Source organism: Halichoeres trimaculatus, unplaced genomic scaffold (genome assembly GCF_033239565.1).
Source record: "Halichoeres trimaculatus isolate MK-OKI-2021-1 unplaced genomic scaffold, fHalTri1.1 fHalTri1_scaffold_8, whole genome shotgun sequence".
NCBI lineage: Eukaryota > Metazoa > Chordata > Actinopteri > Labriformes > Labridae > Halichoeres > Halichoeres trimaculatus.
Genome location: NW_027437186.1, coordinates 6,067,718 through 6,075,531, shown reverse-complemented (window position 1 = coordinate 6,075,531; position 7,814 = coordinate 6,067,718).

The following is a 7,814-nucleotide window of genomic DNA, read 5'->3' as shown; positions in this document are numbered from 1 at the left end:
ACTCCTCTCCATCTTTGCCAGATTACAGTTAGCTCTCCACTGGCATCTTTGAGTGATGTCAGACAAAAGTATTTTCATGTCTGGGTGCAGGACACGGAGCTGCTGGAGGTCTTCTTTCATGGTGTTGACCAGGCACACACTGCTGACCTCCCCCACATCGTTGCCCTTTGTTTTTAAAGGTAAAAAGCATGACACTGATTTCGTCCCCTAGTACCATAATTTATCAAAGCCCAGGACATCCTGTTTCAAAACTATGAATGTACCAAATTAAATTACAACTAAATTAAACTCTGACTTTAAAGTTTGAATTTTGGAATTTGCTTCTTTTAAGCAGTTTCATAAATCCTGTAGAAAAATACTATAAAAATGTGCCTGGTGTTTCTCAAAGTTAGTAGCATTTAGCGCCATTTAGTTAGGAGAAATCTAGCTTTGTTGTATCAAGAATTTTCCTCTATGACTTTGGATTTTAAATAACCCGTGGCTTAAATGTTTCCATTTGTACATTCACATGACTGATAAACTTTTTTTTCTTTTTATTTTGCTTCAATATTTCGGGTGAATTAACTTTAACAAGTGTGATGAGTGATCCCGGTTGTTGCAGTGAACCGCATCCAAGGAGCGCACCGATGTTGGCATGTAGCTTTTAGCTTAGCCTCGTTTAGCCATAGGAGTGGTTTCACTGCCCAATCATAATCCAGCCCGTCTGAACTCTGGTCCCCGGACCCTCCCCTGACCAGAGTCATGCTAAAAGGAAGACTGTATTTCAAAGATGGCAATGCCTTCGATTTTGCTTCAAAATGCATTTCAGTAACAGACTGGTGACGTCATCCATGTTTTATACTGTCTGTGGCTTTTACACATGTCTGTGTGTTCAGTGATGAAAGTTGAAATTTTGCTCAAAAACCAAAGTTTTATTGTTGTGTGCTAACCGCTATATCAATGCAGTTTTCCTTTGTATGTTAGAGTAATGCTTGGGTTTTATATTGGAGCTCCTAATGTACCAACAACACTATAAAACTTCCATCTGATTCCGTTGCTAGGCGCTGCCCAAGTAGCTGCCTGTTGCAGCAGCTCTCTCGTCTTTGTCCGTCTCTTGTAATTTTTTTAGTCTCTTTTCGTCATCTTTGTATTTGGAGTGGATCATTACTTTGTATGGTTCATTGTTGGTCATAGACACCAAACTTTTTGTGGCTTCGGCGATATTTTTTACCACTTTTCTCCTGTGTTTGTCTGGAGATCCTACATGTAACCATGGCTGCATTGTTTACATGCGAAATTAGCTGTTAGCAGCCTGTAGCATGTCAATGCTAACTAGTGTAGGGCTTGATGATTTTCCTCAAGGTGAGGAGGAGGAGGTGAGGACGACGTGCTGGTTCTCGGATGTGAGCTGGGAGGTGATGACGTGGACCTGTGCTTCCATCCATCGTTGTTGGGAACGTGGGATCTAGCTCCGGGGGATGGACGAGCTAGCTGTGCTAACCCAGCGGCATCGTGCTGTACACGGACGTGGCTGACGGAGTTGACATCGGAGGAGCTTCGCCTGCTGTGGGCAGACAGGATCCAGGAGACAGAGACTGAACAGACTGCTAGGGAGGCTCAGTCCTGGACCCTGTGGAGGTGGAGACTGGCTGGGCTGGAGAGTGGTGGACAAGTGGTGGACGGGCTGTCGTCATCTCATTTCTTATGGACCCTTTTGCACTTTATAAATAAAGTATATTCTATTTCTATTTCTATTTCTATCTAGATGTCTAACATGTTGAATGTATAAAATAGGAATTTCTTGTAAGATAGTTTTGTATTTAGCTATTAACGGGACTTTAGTCCCATTAATATGTTATGCTTTAATAACAGTACAAAATTAAAGTACACATTATTTAACTTTAAATTATGATTGACCTGAAGCTCTGAACTTTAAACACAAAAGCAAATAAAAACATAAATTTTAAAGCTTTTATACCACTGTCTACATTGTGTCGTACTAGATATCTGGACGATTCTCTGTACATCATTGACAGACACTTTAAGTCTAACTCAAGCAAACCCCTTGTTTATTTAACCTCTGCCATCATAACACCATCTACTGTCACCTTCTACTGTTTCTTTTAGCAACAGGAAACGCCGAAGCCACTTCGCTCCAATGCGGAAACAATCTGTGCATATGCTCAAATACAGTGTTAAATAAATCAAACACACATACTTTTTACCCATTTTCCAACACAAGTGACGGAAAAATAACCATAACTTAACTGTGACTAGAAATCTGCGCCAACAACAAGCATGTCAGGAGATGTGCATCACTTTTAAGTGTCCTCTGGAAACACTTCCGTTGTGTTGCGTTGTGGTCTTTGCAGGGCATTTTCTAAATGCTGCGCACATGTTGTCAAATTGATGAAGATGTTTTCTTAATTTGCTTGTATTTTGTCTTTTTTCATGTGTTTTCTTAAGTTGCAGGGCTGTGAGCTCTCAGGGCCACCGTAGTTTGGAGATGTGACAAATTCAAATCAAGATTAAAATATATATGTTAACATTCATTCCTTTCTCCGTCCTTAGTTTAACTGTAAATCATGCAGTCACAGTTTATAGAAGTTGACAATTTTAGTGAAGTGAAAGGATTTGAAAGACAGCCTTGCCCTGTACCATGTGGATTATCAGTTTGATCACAGCATCAATCAAACCTGTGTTTCTCCATTTTCACAACATGATTTAAACACAACAGTTTATTTTTACACAATTACCCTTTTACCTGGAATGTGTGCTTTGTTTGAGTCATAAAACATTTTGAACGTTATTCTTTTAATGTAAAATATGTGTGTGTGTGTGTGTGTGTGTGTGTGTGTGTGTGTGTGTGTATACAACATGAAATAAATCATGAAAAAAGGACAAATTATGAAGAAAGAAGTGTTTTTGTGTTCTAAAAGTAAAGTAAAGTAGAGTAAAGCACTTTTCTTCCTGTTCTTCATGTCGTCTTTCATGAATAAATGCTGGGTAACAGTGTAACCTTGGTTCTCTGAGTGAAGAGACTATCTCTCCACAGCTACATATTCTATATGTACGGGGAACTGACCCACTGGGGCAGTCGACGTGGATATTTCTTTAAGACACACCACTACGTGGCCCATGCGCAGGTATAAAAGCCCCAGGTGCGCATGATGTCACTGATTTACATTGATTGGAACAGTATCCTTGACCTGGAGAGATAGTCTCTTCACTCAGAGAACCAAGGTTACACTGTAACCCAGCGTTCTCTATCATATCGAGACTATCTCTCCACAGCTACATATTCCATATGTACGGGGACACTGTAAGACACCCCCCGAGGAGACAAGGGAGACGGAGCAGATATCACGCCTCAGAAAGCCTCCCCCAGGGTTTGTCACTCTGGTTATCGAATGAAACGTCCCCGCCACCAGAGTGCAATAAACAGTGTACAATAAAACTGTCACCATGTAAAGTGCTATTTGCAATTTACCAATATATAAAAAAACACACACCCCCACATCAAGTAGCTAGTGACACCGCCAGCCGCTAATGTCACTGCAAAGTACTTCGGAGCCCGATGCAGCCGAAAGCACCCTCAACCTCGCAAGACGCTAGAGCTGTGTGTGTGAGGAGATACTGTCACTCAGTAGCCAAAGCTCATTGGCTAACCGGCTAGTCATCCTGTCATCCCCTGAGGCCGTGCTAAGGCCAGCATGCTGCCTCAGGGGCAGAAGTTTCTGGTCTAATTGGTGGTGGCTCCAAGCACCCGATCCCCAAAGGACAGGCTTGCAGCCACATTCAGGTTGTAAAATCTGGCGAAGGTGGATGAACATGACCATGTTGCAGCCGCACAAATTTCAGGTAGGCTAGCACCCCACCATAGGGCCCAGGAGGTTGCCACGCCTCTTGTAGAGTGGGCTCTCACTCCTGCAGGTACTGGAACACCAGCCCGTCTATAAGCCTGCTGGATTGTTTCCACAATCCAATGAGACAGCCGAGGTCGAGAGACTGGCTGGCCCAAACGTTGGGGCTTAAAACAGACAAACAATTGGTCTGTTTTCCTAGACCCCTGTGTTCGTCGGATATAGAGCCGCAAGGCCCTGACCGGGCACAGGAGTAGTTCATCAATGTCCAGTCCACCCTCTTTTTGTTCTTGGTGGAAAGAGCGCAGTTCCACCTTGTCATTTAGATGAAAATCAGAGAGCACCTTTGGTAGAAATGCAGGGTTTGGTCGTGGGATGACCCCTGCATCGTCAGGCAAGAACCTAAAACACCCTTCGTGCATTGAGAGGGCCTGAAGTTCAGACACCATCTTAGCTGACGTAACTGCTATGAGGAATGCCACTTAAAATGATAGCCACTTCATCTCAATTTGCTCTAATGGCTCACAGGGCTCTCGTCGTAGAGCGGCCAGCACAAGGCCTAAGTCCCATTCAGGAATGGTCAATCTCCTGCGTGGCCTGAGCCTTTGGGCACCTCTCAGGAACTGAGAGATAAGGCTGCACTCCTCTTCTGGTAGCCTATATCTGCCTGCACGAGCAGCTTTGACTGCTGCAACCGTGCCTCTCAAGGTTGCTGGTGACTTATTGGCATCAAGGAGCTCTTGAAGATACCTGAGGATATCCTGGGCTGAACATGACAGTGGGTCGACCTGGTTCACCCCACACCATGACCTGAAGAGCCCCCAACAGTAGGAATAAACTGCCCTCGTAGATGGTGCTCGAGCACTCTGGATGGTTTGCACCACCGGGTCCGAAAGCCCCAGGTTTAGTAAGCTGGCCCTCTCAGGGGCCAGGCCCAGAGTTTCAGGCCCTGTGGGAAGGGATGGAGCAGAGCTCCCTCCCCCTGGCTCAGGAGATCCCTGCGAGCTGGATGTTCCCACGGTGACCAGTCCAGCGGAGGTGTCAGTCCTGAAAACCATGCCATGAGGGGCCAGTTTGGGGCCACCAGAACCAGCCTCACATCTTCCTCTTGGATTCTCTGCAGCAGAGATGGAAGGAGACTGAATGGGGGGAAAAGCATACAGTAGGCCTTGTGGCCAATCGTGTGCCATGGCATCTATGCCCAGAGGGGGGTCGTCCCTCCCCAGAGAGAAGAACAGCGGGCATTGCGTGTTGTTCCTGGACGCATAAAGGTCCACCTGTGCCTCGCTGAAGTGATCCCAGATGTCTCTGATCACTTCTGGGTGAAGACTCCATTCCCCTGGGCTCGGGCCCCCTCTGGAGAGCAGATCTGCTCCCTGATTCATCTGTCCAGGCACATGTCTGGCTCTCAGGGACAGAAATTTTGTGATTGCCCATTCCCACAGCTGGAGTGCTATTTTGCAGAGGCGTGGTGAGCTCAGGCCTCCCTGCCTGTTGATATATGCTGCAGCTGTAATGCTGTCCGTTCTCACCAGCACATGACGGTCCTGCAGCTTCCATGTGAAGTGCTGAAGCGCCAGAAAAACTGCCTGCATTTCCAGGATGTTGATGTGCTGACCAACCCATGGGGCGCACCATTCTCCTCCTGTGCCCTCCCCATTGTGGACTGCTCCCCATCCTGTCAAGGATGCATCCACAGAGACCACTTCGCGGCGAAGAACTGGCCCAAGTCTGCTGCCCTTTGCAATATCGGTCAGGTGTTTCCACCATCTGAGTGCCACACACAGCCTTTTGGTGACCTTTACCCTGGCTTGTAGGTGTTTTTGCGGGCATAGCCCCAAGCACCAAAAGCACCTCTGAACTGGGCGCATGTGCAGAAGAGCTAGCGGAACCACTTGCACTGACGCTGCCTTCAACCTAGGAGGCGGAGGCAAAGCCGCCAGGTCACACTGGCTCCCAACTGAAACTGTGAAAGGCACTGGAGTAGAGCATCTTGTCTCTCCTGCGTCAGTGTCACAGTCCCAGCTCTGGTGTCCAGCTGCATACCCAGAAACTGTGTCATCTGTGAGGGTTGCAGCCTGCACTTCTTTTTGTTGATTCATAGCCCCAAGCTCTGTATGTGTGACAACAAAATTGCCATATGGCTGTTGCACACTGCCTCTGTTCGTGCACATAGCAACCAGTCGCCGAGGTAATTCAGAAATCTGAGACCCCTGCGACGTAGAGGCCCCAGGACTGCATCCATGCATCTGGTGAAAGTTCGCGGAGCCAGAGAGATGCCAAAGGGTAGAACGCGGAACTCGAATGTCCTGCCTTCGAAGGCAAACTGGAGAAATCTCATGTGGCCTTCCCATATTGGTATTTGGAAGTAGGCATCCTGAAGGTCGATGGTTGCGAACCAGTCCCCAACAAGAACTACCTGTTTCACTCTCGGCACTGTCAGCATTTTGCATTTCAGTGGTCTGAGAAATTTGTTCAACCCCCTGAGGTCTAGAACGGGTCTGAGAGTCTTGTCCTTTTTCGGCACAAGAAAATAGCGGGAGTAAAATCCTGCCTGTCGAATTGGTGGGTGCACCTCCCTGATGGCTGATTTTGCAAGGAGGGCTACAACCTCCGAGCACAGGGCCTCTCTGTGCTGCTGATTTGCCATGGTTGTAAAAACGGGCACCTTTGTTACTGGAGGGGTGCTCATGAACTGTATCCGATACCCCCAGCAGCAGGCCCGGGGTGACATACTGTCAGGACCGGTGCGGGGGCTGGCGTGGCACCTGGCCACTTCTACCCCTTCCACCCCAACCAGCCCGACCTCTTCGGGATGACTCGAGGTAAGCCCTAAGGTCTTCATGGCTTCTGGCAGGCTGAGGATGGCTGGGCTGAGGAGGTTGTTTTTCTCCTAGCTTACGCCAGTCCCTGTTTCACCTCAGGGTGCTTGATACTTCACGGGCACACCGTCGGGCTTCCTGTGCCTGCTGCAACATTTTGGAGGCATCTGGTCCAAACATAGCAGATGGCTCCACCGGCAATTTAAGCAGGCAGGCCCTGTCTTCCTGCTGCAGCATTGACTGTGACAGCCAAAGGTGGCGCCTAACCGCCCATAAGCCTGTCATGGCCTTACCCGCTGCTACTGCTTGTTCTTTTGACAGCTTGGGGAGGAGTGAGGAGACCTGTTGTATCTCCGACAGCAGCTCAGTATCCCACTTACCCTTTAACTGTTGAATCAGCTGGCGTTGGTACAAGGCTAGTATGGCTCCTGTATTAGTCAGCCGAGTCTGGACTGCCATAGCCGCATGCATTCTAGTTAGCAATGCGTCCATCGTCCTGCAGTTTTTGCTTGGGCAGCCTCCCTGGCCAAGCACTGACTTGGATGATGAAAACAGGGCCACCAAAGCCTGATCTATGGAAGGCAACGACTCTCAGCATATTTTCTCCCTGTTGTCAACTGCAGCTAGGCGTCGACAGAGTGAGGACCAACGACTAGTGCCTGCGGAAGACTGAAACTGACGTTTCATTATGTCTTCAAAATCTGGGAGGAGAGGTATCTTGGGGCGTTTTGGCTGACTCCCTGCTTCGTCGTCAAAGCGAGAAGACCCTGGCTCTTGATCTGGCTCCATCTCAATGTTTAGAGCTGCTGCTGCTCTACCTATAATCTCATGGGTAAGAGGAGTTAGCAACTCATGTTCCCCCAGGTTTGTTTCCTGCTGTCCTAATGGAAGCATATCCTCATCATCAGATGGTTCCAAACTGAGGATGTCAACCTCCCTGTCTGAATCAGGGGAGAGACAGGCTGTAACCGCCCTCTGGCCCCTAACTGAGCCCCTGGCTGGGGCCACAGGGGGAGGCATGAGTGATGGTTCACGTATCACAGTATGCCCATGACTGTCCCCACAATATTTTTTGGCCTCATTTAGGCTCCCTACAGCAGTGGAAGGCAGTGGAGTTGCTCTACCTGCAAGCTCCTGAACTGCTGTAGCA